General features: G+C 35.8%; 1 protein-coding gene across 1 annotated transcript in view; it reads right to left on the reverse strand.

The window, feature by feature from the left end:
- NAALADL2 (N-acetylated alpha-linked acidic dipeptidase like 2) overlaps nt 1-19,089 on the reverse strand; it is a 1,092,303-nt gene that overhangs the window by 612,368 nt on the left and 460,846 nt on the right. The gene's annotated exons all lie outside the window — the stretch shown is intronic.

Here is a 19,089-nt window from a genome sequence, read left to right on the forward strand (position 1 = left end):
GCAGGGGAAGGGGAATCTATGCAATAAGAGAGTTTTGATCTATCATCAAAATGCAGGTGTGGATCCTACCTAGAGCTGAAAATAATATAACAGAAAAATATAGAATATAGTCAAAAAGGATTTGCTTAATATAATGAAAGAGGAATTTTCCTTTAAAAATAATTTTCCTTAGGTTGTAGGACATTGTTAGTACCCAAAATGGATAATAAAGCAAATATAAAAAGAAAATTGCATTAATAATTTTATTTTTTAAAAAATCCACAATTTATGCAGTACATTCTGTGTGCTGACATGTATTTAAAACATTTTAAATGATTTATTCTATAGAATACTCACATCATGAAAAAACAACTATTACCATTTGACATTTGAGAAGGAAAATGGAGCAATCTACTTCCATAGTGATACTGCTTCGGAAACCCAAGGAGGGGTCGCTATGAGTGGGGTCCGACAAGATGGCACATAACAACATCAACATTCTTCTTAGAAAGGCTGAGTGGCACTTAGTATTGTATTCATGCTCTTTTTAACCTTCGATACCTTTAACCCTTAATGGGTCTCTGAAAAATTCTAGGAGATCGTCCATGTTTCTAAAATTATGTCTGTGCATGGCCCTTGAGACTAGAATAACTAGATGGTGCCCAGCTACCAATGCCAACCACTCAAGAAAGGATCATATCTGGAGATCCTGGATAGAGTGGGAGGAAAAACGTAGAACAAAATCCAAAAACTCAATAATGACCAGAATTACTGGTCAGAGGAAATCTGATGAGACTCCCAATACTATGGCCCTGGAATACATTCTGCACCTGAAATAAAACTCACCTCCAGAAATGAGCTCTCAGCCCAATAGTTAACAAGAAATACACACAGACCACTCAACTCAGGATGACACACCCACATATTCTATGGTAATACATCCCCTAGAGCAATAGACCATAGGACACCATAGGACCAACATTCAAACTGAGGAAATGCAGGACAAACAAGAGTGCATAAATATGAGGAGCACCAGGGGAGGGTTACAGGGTAAGGAGGGGAGGAGACTAGGTTAAGGTTGGGCATGGTGAATGGGGAATGAAACTAAATGTACACGTTACGTTGAATGGAAAACAAGCTCTTAAAATTAAAAAGAAAGAAAAATAAAAATTATATCTGTGCATGTACATTTTTCTAGAGAGATTTTCCATACCGTCAAATAAGTTGTGAAATAAATTTATGACCTCTCAGCCCCCCCAAAAAAAACAAGAATCAAAGGAGTCCCAATACAAGCACAATGCAACCATTGCCGTGGAGTCAGATGCGACTCATAGTGACCCCTGCTTGCATTTCCAAGGTAGTATCACTACAGAAGTAGATTGCCCAACTTTCCTTCTGAGGAGTGGCTAGTCGGTTTGAACTGTCAGCCTTCTGTTTAGCAATCTAATGCCTTAGACACTATGCAACCAGAGCTCCTAAGGGAGTCCCAGGGTGGTGCAAAGGGTTAATGAGCTCAGTTGTTAATTGAAAAGTTGGAGGTTACAGCTCACACACAGGCATCTCAGAAGAAAGGCTTGGAAACTTACAATTGAAAAATCAACCATTGAAAGCCCTATGGAACATGGTTCTTCTTTCACACCATGGCATTGCCGTGAGCCATAATAGACTCCATGGCAACTGTTTTAACTTGTACTTGAGTATGATAGAGACATTAAGAAGTGATCTGGTCAATTTTATTTACATAAACATTTCAAATACCTACCTGATATTAGAGATTCTAGCTAGTTGTTTTCCTTCAGATATATTTTCCCAATATATATGACTATGCAGAGCTCTGGTGTTTCACTGGTTAAGGCATCTGGCTACTAAGCTAAAGTTGGGAGATTAGAACCAGCAGCTACTCCATGGGAGAAAGATGAGGCAGTCTGATTCTGTAAAGATTTACACTCTTGGAAACTCTACAGGGAAATTCTACTGTATCCTATAGGGTCACTATGAGTCAGAATCAACTCTATAGCAGTGGGTTTTAGCTAGTCATCTTCCTTCAGGTAATTTTTCCAATATATATGACTATATTTAAGGAACTCTGGTGGTATAGTGGGTAAGACAGTTGGCTGCTAACCAGAATGAGGAAGATGAGGCAATCTATTTTCATAAAGATTTACAGCCTTGAAAACCCCAACAGAATGAATTCAATGATAGTGTTGATTGGTTGATGACTACATTTATAAAATTATAGAGCCCAAAATAAATCTTCTACTTAAGGCTGAAGACGCTTTACTGATGCCAATAATAACTTAATCATAGATATTGCCAGATATCATGTGCTATAGGATTGAAGTTTCAATAAGTGTAAATTTGTCAATCTCATAAAATACAAAAAAATCTATGTAGTCCATGTGTTTAAATGGAAATGGAAAAATGGAAATGCCTAAAGATATTTCAGAAAGTAAGGATCTCTAATGAAAGTACCACTATCTTTAAATAGAATATAAAGATTGCAAATAAATACCACACATTTTAATGTATGCACTTGACAACTATAATAGCAGTGAACCTACAGCTATTTTCTCCTCTTATCCCCACTGATAACTCCCATATTAATTACAATCAAAACTGGAAATAATTTTCACATTGTTTTCTACATTAGTTACATAAATTTTAGTCATTTTCAGGAATATTTGTAGTGCCTTTCAAACTGTTTTTCAATGGATTTTCCATTTGTTTGAGATAACCCTATGTCCTTCATCTACTCTAACTCTAACTGTTAGAACTAAAACAAAATGTCAGATATGCATTATTGATAGAATTTCAAAGACACACTCCTTAACTTACTGAGTTTTAATACTGTATTCTGAACATAGATTGTCCTTGTATTAAAAAAAATAATAATTAAAAAAAAGCAACCTTTTGCACTGATGTGTATTCTATTTCATTTCTGCTTAACGATACTTTTTATCATCCTATTCATTAGGATAATCATCCTGGAACCATAAACACACTAAATGAAATGCTGTGGGGGACAGATTAGCAATATTTCTAATTAAAGACGCTGTTGACCATAGCTAATTAATATAAGCAATATTTTAAGCATGGTACAGAATCTATAGAAATATAGAGTACTGCTTAAAATTTATCAAGCTACATAAGATATCTCTATATTGAAGATATTAGATTGGATTTGTTTCAGTGAAATTTTATTAAAACAACGTAATTCTCTAATAACCAGTAATTAGTTGGCACAGTCAATATTTGGATTCAAAATAAATGAACATTGAACCCTTATTTCCCCCACAACTTTTTTTTTTTTTTTTTTTGATTGATCCTTTTCCAAAGAAGTATTCAGGTTTTTTTTTTTTTTTTTTGCCCTGGCTCTGTAAGTTCAGTGAAGAGCTGAAATATTATCTCAATTAATATAAACAAATCAAAAATAACACCCAAATAATTCAAATGGTGTTTAGCTGTGTTGTTGTTTTCTTTTTTTCCCCCTACTTGAATTACTCTATTTTGTTTTACATTGGAGAAATCATTGATAATTCCCAGAATGAGGGGAAATAACAGAAGAATGAATTATTCTCTCCTTCCTCAAAAGGAAGACTGGGCAACCTACTTTTGTAGAGATACTGCATTGAAAACCCAAGGAGGGGTTACTGTGAGTTGGATCTGACTCAATGGCAGCGAGTTTGGTTTTTAGTTTTGGTACATTTATATAAACAAGATAACTGTGAATAATTTTTTTCTATTTTACCTTAAGAATACAATTATAGAATATATTAAGTCATAGAATAAACACTAAAATAACTGGCACAATAGAGTTAACCCTTTGGAAAACAGGAGTATATGTGAAGAGAAATCCTAATCAAAGAACAAGTTTTGTTTCTCAGGATCACATTCTTTGACACCAAACAGTGGCTCCAGGTGAAGAAAAATATTTCTTACAAAACAGTAGGAAGGATATCCTTGGCTGAAGCAAAAGTCAAAAGGCTTTAACTGAATTTTGGAGCAGAATGAAATATTTGACATTAAATAGTAAATTCTGCACTACCTGGAAAGCAAAAGAACAGAAATGTTACCAGTGATTCTCAAGGATTCCTTAAGTAAGCAGGGAAATAAGATTTATTAGGCCCAGAATTTTTTTATACTAATATATAGAATATGGCAAAAAAAAAAAAAAAGCATAATTTTTAATGTAAGATACAATAATAAGTAAATAATGCTGAATAGAGTGAAATATTACCTGCACTACAGAAGGGTTCACTGATTTAAAAAAAAAAAAAGACAGACAATTTCCTAGAGTATTTTTGTGTTTTGTAATATAAAATATATTTTTATATATGTGTATGTATATATTTGTGCATGTGTATATATGCATTCCACTTCAAAATTGAATGATAATAATATTCAACTGGCTTTTTGATGTGAAAATACTTCATGAATATATTCCAAATTTAAAAATAACAGTATTAGAATTTTGTAGAATGGACATGACAGAATTTTTCTCCTTAATTGATATTTAATGCTTTCTTACTCACATGGAATGGGAAGTGTTCAATCCAACCGTGTGCCCTGTGTGTGGTGCTAAATATACTCGTGTGCTCGTCACAGGGCTACAAGAAGCAAGTAGATGAGAATATTTTTCAAGAAATGCTGAGGTAATCGTCTTATATTAGAGCTCCCCACAGGCAGTAACTTCTGTGCCTCAGGGTCTCCCAAGAGGCAAAGACCTTTCCACAATCTGAGGTCTTCTTCCTTCCCAAAAAACAAATGGCATCTTTGCCTTGAGAGTCTTAAAGTTCTTCACAAACTGTGTCTACCTGGCCAGTTTAGTGATTGCGACAGGAACTGGGAGGAAGAAATAATAAACACATACTCAAGACACCATCTCCACTTAGATTTTAGAAAAACAAATTACATAAAGTTCAGAGGAAAACAAAGTAAAAAAATTTCTTAGGTAAAATTTATATCTAGGAGCTCTGGTAGCATAGTGCCTAAGGCACTTGACTGCTAACCAGAAGGCTGGCGGTTCAAACCCACCAGCCACTCCTCGGAAGGAAGGTTGGGCAATCCTACTTCTGTAGTGATACTGCCTCGGAAACCCAAGGAGGGGTCGCTATGAGTTGGGGCCGACTCGACGGCAAATAACAACAACAACAACAAAATTTATATCTAGATATAAATATTTCTTCAAAATTAATACTAATTAATACTGTGCCTACTTGCTTCTCTCCCATTATTTCTCCCTCTCTTCTTTCCTTCAGTTCTCCTTCCATTTTCCCCCTCCATCCCTCCCTACTCTCCTTCTTCTACCAAGATTAATAATAATAGTAGTAGTAATAATAAGTATACTTATTTGGTAGACAAATAGAAACTGAAATAATAAAATTATTTATTTCAGCTGTGACTATGACCATTAAATATCAGCTATAACTCATTGAATAAAAGTATATTCAAAGCTGGTTGAACAAAGATACCAGAAAATTTATGTGGATGAAAGAATCATCAAAAGAAATACAATATATTGAATTCTAGCCTCAAGTAGCACAGTGCTATTGAGAACAATATGTTGAAATCCATGAAACAAACAAGAGATATTTGTGATTTCCTGCATTTAGTTTACCAAAAATCAATTACACACTGAAGTAGGATATAGAACAATGTTTTTGTGCAGTATGTTATGCCAATTGAGCTTGATACCCTTCATGAGCCTGGTCCTGAGCTCCTGGGCCCAACAACTTGTCCCCTCAGGGTGGTTGGCTGGAGAAAAGAATTTATCATAACTTTGCCCCTGTTAGCCCTATTATATATATGAACATTCTTATAGCACATACAAATATATAAGTAGAACGATCATTTGCCAAACTTATATATGATCATGAGTATATACCCTTTTGCCTAGATATAACTGTTCATTCAACCTGTCTACCTATATAGATTAAGATGTCTCATTACTGATGATGGAGTATTATGTATGAAAAGTGTTTTTCCTTGTTGTCTATATCTCTTGCCCACTTCTCCATGTCTTCCTTTTCCCTAGTGTTACTGTGCTGGTCACTCACTTTTGATATATTGCCTTTCCCTTCACCCAAATCAATACTTGTTTCTTACCTATCTACCAATTTTCCTTCCTGTCCCCTCCCCTACCTTCCCTGGTAACCAACAAAGTTTCCTTCCATATGTAAACCTTTCCTTCACTTTTTACAATAGTGGACTGCTAAAAGAGCAAGGAGGCCACATGTTCTGACCTCCTCTAATCCCACAAGAGGAAGACAGGATTACCAGCTGTAACCCAAGGCCTATTCCTACAAGGCCAGACATGCTGCCTCCCTCCAGCCCTTTCACCAACCGTTCCTCCCAAAGCACCCACCATCTCTCTCCTGGGTTTGATAATTCACTGCAGTGGCCACACAGAACTCACAGATTATGGAGTTTATTAGGGAAGCACCAGGCTACAATTTGAGTTCAGGAAAAACACTCAGTCTCTCTCCCAGCCCACTGTCCTTCAGCCAACAGTCTCTCACAGTCTCTTTCCCAGCAGTCCTGGTCCCTCAGTGTTTCACTCAGCGATGTGTGTCTCTTGCACCTCTTTCCCAGCAGCACATGTCTCTTTCCAGGGTGCGTGTCTCTTGCAGCAGCACGTCTTCCTCAAGTCCAAGAGAATTCTGCCTTCAGGAGGTCTCCTTTTGAGCCCAGAAGGGTGGTCAAACTAGCCAATCACAGCATCAGAACTCTAAGCACGTGAGAGAGAGTGGGAACCTCCCAGATCATTGTTTTGTGCCACGCCCAACAGAAATAACCCAGGTGGATAGCTTCAGCAATCAGGAGCTCCTCAGTTGCTCATAGAAAATCCCACCTTGGAGTTTACAAAGACTTAAGGGTAGAAAAGCCACACTAAGTAATTTACTACACTGCAGGACTAATATAATATTTGTCCTTCTGTGATTGGCTTATTTCAGTTACCATAATGTCCTCCATTTTCATCCACCTAATGAGGTGTTTAGTGGATTCTATATTATTCTTTAGGGTTACATAGTATTCTATCTATTGTGTGTATATACCATACTTTGGTTATCCATTCTTGTTGATGGACATCTAGGTTGTTACCATCTCTTTGCTATTGTGAATAGTGCTGTGATGAATATGGCTGATCAGTGTGCATGTATCTATTTCTATCCTGGTTCTCACTTCTTGAGGATACATACCTAGTAATGGGATTGCTGGGTCAAATGATATTTCCAGCTTTTTAAGGATTCACCATACCATTTTCCACAGGAGTTGTATCATTTTACAGTCCTACCTGCAGTTTATGAGCATCCCAATCTCTGTACATCCTTCCCAGCATTTGCTATTTTCCATCTTGAATGTTGCTATTAGCACTGGGGTGAGATGGTATCTCATTGTTGTTTTGATTTGCATCTCTCTAAGGGCTAATGATTGCAAATATTTCTTCATGTGCTGGTTGGCCACCTGAATATCTTCTTTGCTGAAGTGTCTGTCTACGTCTTCTGCCCATTTTTGAATTGCATTGTTAGTCTTTTTGATGTTGAAGTGTTAAAATTTTATAAATTCTATAAATTTTATAGATAATTACTTTGTCAGATACATTGTTGCTGAATAGTTATTTTCCCGATCTGGAGGTTCTCTTTTTACTCTTTTGAGGAAGTCTTTTGATATGCATAATAATTTCATTTTTACAAAATCTCAATCATCTAGTTTATTTTATGCTGTTTGTTGTGCATTTTTACTTGTTTTGTAGTCTATTAATGACAGATATTAGGGTCCCTAAGTTTGCAAAATGGTGGCTACACATGTGGACTTCACCAGATGGAGTACACAGGGATCAGACTGACTATATCTTTGGCAAGAAGTGATGGGAAAGCTCAATATCTTCAGCCAACACAAGACCAGGAAATGATTGTGGAACACACTATCAACTGCCTATATGAAAGTTCAACTTGAAGTTGAAGACAATTAAAAGAAGTCCACGTGACCCAAAATATGACCTTGGATATATTCCCCCTGAACTTAGAGACTACCTAAAGAATAGATTTGATGCATCAAATGCCAATGAACACCAGAGGAATTTTAGGATGACATCAAGAATATCATCCATGATGAAAGGAAAAGGTCATTAAAAAGACAGGAAAGGAAGAAAAGATGAAAATCAATGTCAGAAGAGACTCTGAAACTTGCCCTTGAATGAAGAATGGCTAAAGCAAATGGAAGAAATGACAAAATAAAAGAGCTGAAAGAAGATTTCAAAGAGCAGCTTGAGAAGACAAAGTCAATTATTATAATGAAATGTGCAAAGACATGGAGTTGGAAAGCCAAAAGGGAAATGCCACTTGGCATTTCTCAAGCTGAAAGAACTGAAGAAAAAATTTGAGCCTCAAGTTGTAATACTGAAAGATTCTATGGGCAATATGTTGAATGATGCAAGAAGCATCAAAAGAAGATGAAAGGAATACAGAGTCACTGTACCAAAAAGAATTGGTTGATGTTCATCCATCTCAGGAAGTGGCATATGATCAAGAACCAATGGTATTGAAGGAAGAAGTTGAAGATGCACTGAAGGAAGTGGTGGGAAAAAAAGGCTCCAGGATTTGATGGGCTACCCATTGAGATGTTTCACCAAATGGATACCATGCTGGAGGCACTCACTTAGCTATGCCAGATTTGGAAAACAGCTACCTGGCCAACTGACTGGAAGAGATTACCATACTGCTTTCTATAGTAGGTTGTATCATATGACAGTCCCACCAGCAGTGTAAGAGAGTCACAATCTCTCCATATCCTTGCCAGCATTTGTTATTTTCTGTCTTGTTGAACTTTGCTATTAGTGCTGGGGCAGGATGGTATCTCATTGTTGCTTTGATTTGCATCTCTCTAATGGCTAATGATTGTGAACATTTCTTCATGTGTTTGTTGGCTGCCTAAAATCCTTTTTGGTGAAGTGTCTATCATGTCTTCTGCTAATTTTTAAATTGGATTGTTTGTCTTTTTAGTGTTGAGGTGTTGGAGCTTTCTATACGTTTTAGAGATAAGTCCCTTTTCAGATATATCATCACCAAATATTTTCTCTCAATCTGTAGATTCTCTTTTGACTCTTTTGGAGAAAAATTTAATTTTTAGAAGGTCCCATTCATCTAGTTTATCTTCTGCTGTTTGTACATTTTGGGTTATGCTATATAGTCTATTTCCTTCTGAGGAGTGTCTGGTGGGTTTGAACCGCCAGCCGTCTGGTTAGCAGGCAAGTGTCTTAGTCACTATGCTACCAGAGCTCCTCGGAAGGAAGGTTGGGCAATCCTACTTCCGTAGTGATACTGCCTCGGAAACCCAAGGAGGGGTCACTATGAGTCGGGTTTGACTCGACGGCACATAACAACAACAACAACAACAATATAGTCTATTTATGCCATGTATAGGGCCCCTAAATCTACCTCTAGTTTTTCCTTAAGACTTTGTAGTTTTAAGTTTCATAAGCCTTTGATCCATCTTGAGTTAGTTTTTATATGTGGTGGGAGGTATAAATCTTGTTACATTTTTCTGCAAATGCCTATCCAGTTTTGTCAACATCATTTGTTAAACAGATGATTTGTTACTCATTGAATGGATTTCAGCTCTTTGTTAAAGATCAGCTGACCATAAGTCAATGGATCTATTTCTGGGTTCTCAACTCTATTCCATTGGTCTATGTGTCATCGTCGTACCAATACCAGGCAGTTTTGAGTACCGTGGCCGTATAGTATGTTCTGAGATCCAGGAGTGTGAGACCTCCTACTTTGTTCTTCTTCTTCAATAGTGCTTTACTTATCCGAGGTCTCTTTCCTTTCCATATAAAATTAGTGAGTGGTTTTCCATATCCTTAAAGAATATTGATGAGATTGGCATTGGGTTTTCATTGAATATATAGATTGATTTGGGTAGAATTGACATTTTCACAATGTTCAATCTTCCTACCCGTGAGCATGGATGGTCTTCCATTTATGTAGATCTCTTATGGTTTATTGGAGTATTCCTTTGCAGTTTTCTTTGTACAAGCCTTTTGTTTCCCTGGTAAGATTTATCCCCAAATATATATATATATATAAAGTATCTACTGTAAATTGTATTGATTTCCATATTTCATTTTCAGTAATCTCTGGTGGTGTAGAAGAATCCAAATGAAATTTGTATGTTCGACTTGTATCCTGCCACTATGCTAAATCTCTCAATTAGTTTCAGTGGATTTTTGACTGAGTCTCTTGGGTTTTCTAGGTATAGGTTCATATCATCAACAAATAGAAATAGTTTGATTTCCTCCTTACCAATTTGGATGCCTTTGATTTCCCTTTCTTGCCTTATTATCCTGGCTAGGACTTTCAATTTAATGTTGAATACAAGTGGTGATAGAGGGCATCTTTGTCTGGTTCCTGTTCTCAAGGGGAATGGTTTCAGTCTTAGAAGATAAAGTCTCATTATCTCCATTGAGATAATATTGGCTTTTGGTTTTACATATATGCCCTTAATTTTATTGAGGAATGTCTCTTCTATTCCTGTTTTGCAGAGAGTTTCTATCAGATATGACCATGTGGTTCTTTTCCTTTGTTTTATTTATAAGATGGATGGCATTGATTGTTTCTCTAATGTTGAACCATCCTTGCACACCTGATATGAACCCACTTGGTCATAATATATTATTTTTTTTATATATGTAGTTGGAGTCTATTGGCTAGGATTTTGTTGAAGATTTTTGCATCTGTAGTCATGATGGATATTGGTCTGTAGTTTTCCTTTTTTGATGTCTTTGCCTGGTTTTAGTATCAAGGTTATCCTTGCTTCATGAAATGAATTTGGGAGAATTCCATCCTTTTCTCTGTTCTGGAACAGTTTGAATAGAATTGGTGTCAGTTCTATTCTGAACGTTTGGCTGAATTCTCCGGTGAAACCATCTGGGCTAGGGCCCTTTTTTGTTGGTGATTTTTAATGACTTGTTCAATTTCATCCTTTGTTATGGGTTTGTTCAATTTTTCTACTTCAGTCTGTGTTAGTTTAGGTAAGTAGTATGTTTCAGGAAATTTATAGTACTGGAGTACAGTTCTTCATAGTATCTTGATATTATCCTTTTTATTTCAGTTGGTTCTTTTGTGATGTCACTCACTTCATTTCTTATTCATGTTATTGGTATTCTCCCCCTCTTTTCTTTTGTCAAATTTGCCAGTGCTCTGTCAATTTTATCAATCTTTTCAAAAAACCAACTTCTAGTCTTGTTGATTTTTTCTATTGTATTTCTATTTTCTATTTCATTTATTTCTGCTCCAATCTGTATTATTTCCTTTCTTCTGGTGACTATAGGCTATTTTTGGTGCTCTTTTTCTAATTGTTGGAGATGTTGGGTTAAGGTGTTTATTTTAGCTCTTTCTTCTTTTTTGACGTGTGCATTTATTGTTATCAATTGGCCTCTGATCACTGCTTTTGCTGTTTCCCAAAGATTTTGGTATGTTGTGTTTTCATTCTCATTTGATTAAATGAATATTTTAAGTTCATTTTTTATTTCTTATATCACCCAGGCATTTTTAAAGAGGGTGTTATTCAGTTTCCATGTGTGAATTTCTATACTATAGAGAAGAATCATGGCTACTTAGTGGTGCTATAACAGAAGTACCATTAATGGGTCACTCTGAAAAACAGGTATTTACTTTTTCACTTTTCTGAAAGCTAAAAGGCCTTTGCACATTGATTCCTTCTGTAAGTCTTTCTCCTAATTTCTGGTATCTACCAGTTATCCTTGGAGATACTGGTGATAATAAGGCTCTCTGATGTTCTTTGACATTACTTTATCTTCCTTGGCAACTGTCTCTCCCCATAGTATGTCTTTGTGTCTATTGTGCTCTTTTTATAACTTAGAAGCAAGTAGGTTTAGGACATATCCTACACTGGAATGTCCACATTGATATAACAAAAAAGAAAAAAAAAAAAAAAAAACTGTTTCCAAAAGGGATCATATTTATAGCAAAAGGGTTAAGATTGCATTAGACATTTCTTTTTAGGGGACTCAATTCAAGATATAACAGCCAACAAAATATTCTGGAAAGTACTTTAGGATGAAAAACAATTGTGTTGGGAGGTAATTCCCTATTGGTTTATAGTACTGCTATACAACTTGCAAGCAGAAGCAATGACTGCCTTTGTTCCCATCATTTCATAGATGGTTATTGCATGAAATGCCTTAGAAGATAAAGTCTCTATCTCAAGGTTACAATTCCTGGAGTCTAACACAACCTACTGTGTGTGCTGGTGACATCTGGTTCTCGTTATGTAACCCTAAGAGAATTGGGATTTGGGAACCAGGACAAGAAAATGCGGATATTCTGGCTATTGTTACTGTAATGAGTAATAAAATCCTTTATCTCTTATTGGGGAGACTTGAGTCTTCTGTTATCATCCATAAAACTGAGGCTGACTCATTTATTAACTGGCAAGTAGAGTGAAATCTCACACCTTTCAGAATAAAATCTCAGACTATGTAGTTTTTACCAAAACTATGCTACAAGAGCTCCTATCCATAGGGACAAAATGTAGATTAATTGTTTCTAGGGGCCAGGGAGTGGAAAGAATGGAGACTGACTATTATTGGAGGCAGATTTTCTTTCTGGGTTGAAGAAAATATTTTAAAGTCAGATAGTGAAGACAGTTGCACAATTTGTGAATATATTAACACTCACTTAATTGTACAGTTAATGGTAAATTGAATGATATTTGTGCTTGTGATAGTTAATTTTATGTTTCAGCTTGGCTAGGCTATATTCCTAGTGATTTGGCCAAACACTAGACTGATTACTGTTCTGTAATGTAATATAATGTAATGAATCAATTACTTAAAAAGGGAGTTTCCTTAATGTGTGTTCTGTCTCTAGACTATAAATAGATTATTTTATTAGAACTTGCTCTCTGTCTCTCTTTCTTTCTCTCTCTCTCTCTCTCCATTTTGCACTTTCTATCATCTTATCTGGTAGCATAGTGGCTAAGACACTTGCCTGCTAACCAGACGGCTGGCAGTTCAAACCCACCAGCCACTCCTTGGAAGGAAGGTTGGGCAATCCTATTTCCGTGGTGATACTGCCTCAGAAACCCAAGGAGGGGTCGCTATGAGTCGGGTTTACTCAATGGCACATAACAACAACAACAACATCATCTTATCTATAGATCTTGGATACAACCCTACAGAAGTCTCCAGCTTGCCACCTGACCTCAGGATTTAAGACTTCCCAAATGCCACAGACCTGTGAATTTGGAATTCCCAGCCTCCATAATTGTGTGAACTAATGTCTTCTTTATGAACAAATATATACATACATATCACCAGTTTTATTTCTTTAGAAAATCATAAGTTGTTATTATAAACCAATAGAATTAAAATATTAACTCTAGAATAGTTAACTGCTTTTAAAAAAATAAATAATAATGACAGTAAGCCTTCTTGAATGGAAAGTTACCATTGGAAGAGTTTTGCCAAGGCAAAAAGGCAATACCTGTACTAACATCTTTATATTTACTCTGAGTTTTTTCAATGTGTGGTGGAATATAAATTAAAAAAATAATAATTATTAGCCAATATGTACCTCAGGAACCCAAAGCAGTGAGTCCTCACTAAAATAATTTCTGAAAAGATTCACACAAAATGGAATTTTGAAAGCTAAGACTAGCTGAGGAGATCAGGTGGCATAGTGCCTAAGGCATTTGACTACTAACCAGAAGGCTCATGATTTAAAGCCACCAGCTAGCAGAGAAAGGGGAAATATATGAAGAACCAGGGAAAATATGCACTCTAGCCCACAGAAGTAAGATGCAGTGACCCTGTGTACAACAGAAAAAAACACTGCCTGGTCCTGTGCCAGCCTCACAATCATTGCTATACCTGAGCCCATTGTTGCAGCCCCTATGTCAATCCATCTTGTTGAGGGCTTTCCTCTTTTTTACTGATCCTCCACTTTACCAGGCATGATATCTTTCTCCAGCAAATGGTACCTTCTGACAAAATGACCAAGTGAGATGAAGTCTGGTCATTCTGGCTTCCAAGAAGCATTTCAGGTAAACTTCTTCCAGGACAGATGTATTAGTTCTTCTGACAGTCCATGGTACTTTCAGTATTCACCAACGCCACCACTCAAAAGTATCAACTCTTCATATTGAGGTGTAATCCATACTGCAGACTGCAGTCTTTAATATTCAGCAGGAAGTGCTTCAAGTCATCCTCACTTTCAGCATGCAAGGTTGTGCCGTCTGCATATTCCAGGTTGTTAATGAGTCTCCCTCCAATCCTGATGGCATGTTTTTCTTCATATAGTCCAGCCTGCTGGATTATTTGCTTAGCAAAAACATTGAATAAGTGTGATGAAAGGATACAACCCTGATGTACTTACTCCCTTCCTGATTTTAAACCATGCAGTACGCCTTGTTCTGTTTGAACAACACCCTGGTCTATGTACAGGTTCTCATGAGCACAATTAAGTGTTCTGGAATTCCCATTCTTCTCAATGTTATCCATAATTTGTTATTATCTACACAATCAAATACTTTTGCTTAGTCAATAAAACACAAATAAACATCTTTCTGGTATTCTTTGCTTTCAGCCAAGGTCCATCTAACATCAGCAATGATATCCTTTGTTCCATGTCCTCTTCTGAATCCAGCTTGCATTTTTGGAAGTTCCCTGCCAATATACTGCTGCAAATGTTTTTGAATTATCTTCAGCAAAATTTTACTTGTGTGCAATATTAATGATATTCTGAAAAATCTTATGGAGCAAGGCTTACTCTTACACACATGGGGTTGCTATGAGTCAGAATTGACTCAATGGCAACTGATTGATTAGGAGCAATCAACACTTACTATGCATGAAAATTTAAGAGTTTATTTTGGAATCAACTGATAATCCATAAAACAGTGGCCACATTTAAAAGAAAATGCTAAATCAAAGGGAGTACTTCATCTTTTTGTATTCATACCCATCAGAATTGATCAGATTCAGTAATAAATTGGCCAATGCATGAATATCAGCTCTTTTACTAAATTTATTTAATCACATAGTATTAAATGCACCATTCCAAATTCAATTAATCCCATTCACAAATAGTGATAAGAGGCAGTCAAACCATTAAAATCAAAGTGATATCCCAAAGGCAAAATAAAAATCTACTTGGATTATCAGCATTATTAAATTTATATGAGCTCTAAAATAACAAAATATGGACAGGGTGCATTCAAAGTTTAGTTCTGAGGTAATCTGGAGGTAGTTAGGGACTCGTAAATATCCTAATAAAATTAATTATAGCACTAAGAAATTTAATGTAATATAAAAAACTACAATTGTTTCAGCATTCATCATGGTATAATGATCCCTCACATCTCTAGCATGTGAAACTAACATTCATACACAATCCACTAAATGTATTCTGTTAAACTACCTCTCCATTGTACAGTAAAATAAGATTTACACACTTGAATCATTAAATTTACTTTTAGATTTCAGTCAGCCAGCCAACCTGTACTATATGCAAATGTTTTAGAAGTACATATTTTCTAGAACAGAATTTTAAACACTGCCTTTTGCAAATTACAACATCCTAAAAAACACTAACAATTATTTCATGGATTGAGGGAAGTGACATGAAAGAAGTTTGGGAAATATTCGGTTAAAATAAAGTGATTAATGTACTGAATGAATTCTCAGATCTTTATTGTATTGCCATATTTACTAATTTACAAACAGGGATAAAAAAAACACTTAGTTTCTTACTTAAAAATAAGATCCATTAAAAAAATCACGAGTGTTCAACAGAACTCAGTTAGGAAAAATTCCATATTTATCTACAAAACTTCTAAGTATTATAAATATTACTTAGATACACTATGAAAGCACTCTGGTGGCACAGTAAGAAAGGCATTTGGCTGCTAACAAGAAGGTTGGTAGTTCATACCCATCAGCTTCTCTGTGGGAGGAAGAAGATGCAATCTGATTCCATAAAGAATTTATAGCCTTGGAAACCCAATGGTGTTGCTATGAGTCGGAATCAATTCAATGGCAGTGGGTATGTATGCAGATACTATATTGAATATATTTTATAATACTCACTCTCTTTAGAATATAATGCATTTGAGCTTCAGTGGATACAATAAAATGTCTTAGACTAGAGTCAGCAAACTTTTTTTGTAAAGGGTCACACAGTAAATATTTTTTGGGACATATTGTCTCTGTTACAACTATTAACTTTGCTGTTGTATCACAGAAGCAGTCATAGGCAAGAAGCAAATGAATAGGAATGGCTGTGTTCCAATAAAACTTTATTTGCAAACACAGGCAGCAGGCCATAGTTTGAATATCCCTGTTATAGATGATGGAAGTAGATCCTAAAATAAAGAAATTGGCTTAAATATAATGTGTGAACTTACATTATACTATGTGTTGATGGCTAAAAGTATAGTGATTATGGTTCTATTCAGTTCATATTTCTGGCCTTAAAATAAGACTTTTTATTCCATCAATTTTAATATTGCAATGTGTTTTGCCCAGAGTGAATCCCGCCTCCCAACAAACTTTGGATATTTGTGTTGCTGGGGTATCGGTCTTTTCTAAATTCAGCAAAGAACAGATGGGAAAGTTCTATATTAAATGTTAATATATTCTAAGTTTGATGTACACAAGGTTAACATTTTCATTATTTTCTCAAAATATCATTTAAAAAAATAAAAAAAACAACAGAAAGATTCTTTTCTACAGTGTTTATTTCACCAGTGTGAGGATTTTTGCCTCAGACCACCTGGCATGTGTTTACCCTTCAAACTCTTCAATTTGTAAGAGAGTATGAAATAATGTCATATTGTTTCATGATCCATTTTAAAAGATTTCTTGGCATTTGACTTCATTTATTTATCTATTTTTATCTAGGACTTTTTCCTTGAACCATTTTCAGCTCTTATCAAAACAGCATGCTTTTATCTTAGATGGTGGAAAAATATAATAGTACTTCAGTTCTCTGAGGTGCTCCCCTCCTGTGGAACCGATATCCTAAATTATGAACTTCCACTGAAAGCATTTAAGAGTTTGTATCAAAGATAGGACAAGGCACAGCAGTTAGTCCACAAGAAGGGCAAGTGAGCAGTATGATCGTAACTGGGTTAATAGAAAAACTAGGGCACTGAAGGCCACCCTTCAAAATAGAGCAATCTCACCACACTGACAGGTGGCATCAAAATTCTGGCAGTCCAGACCATGGCTGCCAACACCTGCTGCAGTGTTCACTATCCAAAAATGGTAGGCAACTGCTGTTCCACAATCAGCACACCCAACAAACAAACTTAGACTCTGCTATACTTTAAACTTTAATCACCCTAAACTTTGCAAATTAATTACTTTTATGACAAAATAAATAATTTTAATTGTTCAAGCCAGACCACTTTTATTTAATTTACAATTAAATTTCTGCCTTAATATATTTCTTATTTAAAGAAAATGAAACACTCTCTATACTTATTACAGATCTATAATCTTATATATTCACTAAACAAAGTACAAGAAATCACAATATTTTTATTAAGTGAACTTAAAAAGCATATTGATACCAAAACCAAACTCACTGCCTCAAGTCGATTCTAACTCAAGGAGACCCAATAATACAGAGTAGAACTGCCCAATAGTGTTTCCAAGGCTGTAAATTTCTATAGAAGCAGACTGCCTCATCTTTCTTCTATGGAGAAACTGATGGGTTTGAACTGCCCACCTTTTGGTTAACAGCCAAATGCCTTAATCATTCTGCCACCAGAGCTCCTGTGATGATAAAAGGTGATATTAAAAATTGGCAAATCCCTTTGTTTTAGATAATTATGAATTATCTCTGGTGAATATGAACATTTTAAAACATTTTATTATCTTTTATGTAAATGTTTATACAGCAAATTAGTCTTCCATTCAACAATTTATACACAACTTGTTCTATGACATTGGTTGCTAGCCTACAATGTGTCAGCACTCTGCCCATTTTCACCCTGCTTTCTTGGTTTTTGTCCCTCCAGTTTCTCTGCCAATCCTTACCTTCTCATCCTTGCTTTGGGGCAAACATTGCTCCTTTGGTCTCATACAGTTGATTGCTTTAAGAAGCACGTTTCTCATGAGAGTTACTGTTTACTTTATAGGCCGATGTATTATTGGCTGAATGGTGACCTCTAGAAATGGCTTCAGTTTCGGGCTACAAGGATATCATAGGGCAATGGTTTGGGGAGTCCCTCCAGTCCCTCCAGTCTCTATCAGTCCAGTAAATCTGGTCTTTTTTTTTTTTTTTTATGAGTTTTGTTCGACAGTTTTCTGCCTTTCTATGTTGCATATAATATTATTTTCTTTGTGAAATGTGCAATTTATGTAGTCAAATTTTATACTTTTTTTCTTTATGAATTTTAGTTTTGCTCTACACTTTTCTTTCATTCTAATTGGGGCCTTTCATTATGTCCTGGGCTAGTGTGGTCATTAGTGGCAGCCAGATACTCTCTATTTCTCCTAGTCTCAGGCTAGAGGGGGCTATGGTTTTTGAGGACTGTTACCTGCAGACTAATTATTTCCTTGAGTCTTTGGATCCCTTCATTCTCTTGCTCCAGACTGGAAGAGAAGAATTGTTATATCTTAGACAGCCATTCACAAGTTTTTAAGACCCCAGATTCTACTTATCAATACAGGATATAGAACTTTATCTTCATGAACTATGTTCTGCCAGTTTACTAGATATCCATTGAGACTATGGTCCTTAGTTTTCAAGTCCAATAATTCCCATGATATATTTTCATATGTTTAAGAAATTGGTATAAGTTTGTCACCCATGTGCTCCATTATATGTATGAATATATATATGCAGCACATACAAATATACATATATACATATCCAAACAAAAACAAACCAAACTCACTGCCATCAAGTCGATCTTGACTCATAGTGACCCCTCCTAGGTTTTTGAGGTACTATCTCTATGGAAGTACATTGCCCAATCTTCCTTCCAAGGAGTGGCTGTTGGGTTTGAACCTCTAACCTTCTGGTTAGTAGTCAAATGCCTTAGACACTACACCACCAGAGCTCCCATATATACGTG

Source organism: Orycteropus afer, unplaced genomic scaffold (genome assembly GCF_000298275.1).
Source record: "Orycteropus afer afer isolate SDZICR_OR568_19922 unplaced genomic scaffold, OryAfe1.0 scaffold00202, whole genome shotgun sequence".
Taxonomy (NCBI): Eukaryota; Metazoa; Chordata; class Mammalia; order Tubulidentata; family Orycteropodidae; genus Orycteropus; species Orycteropus afer.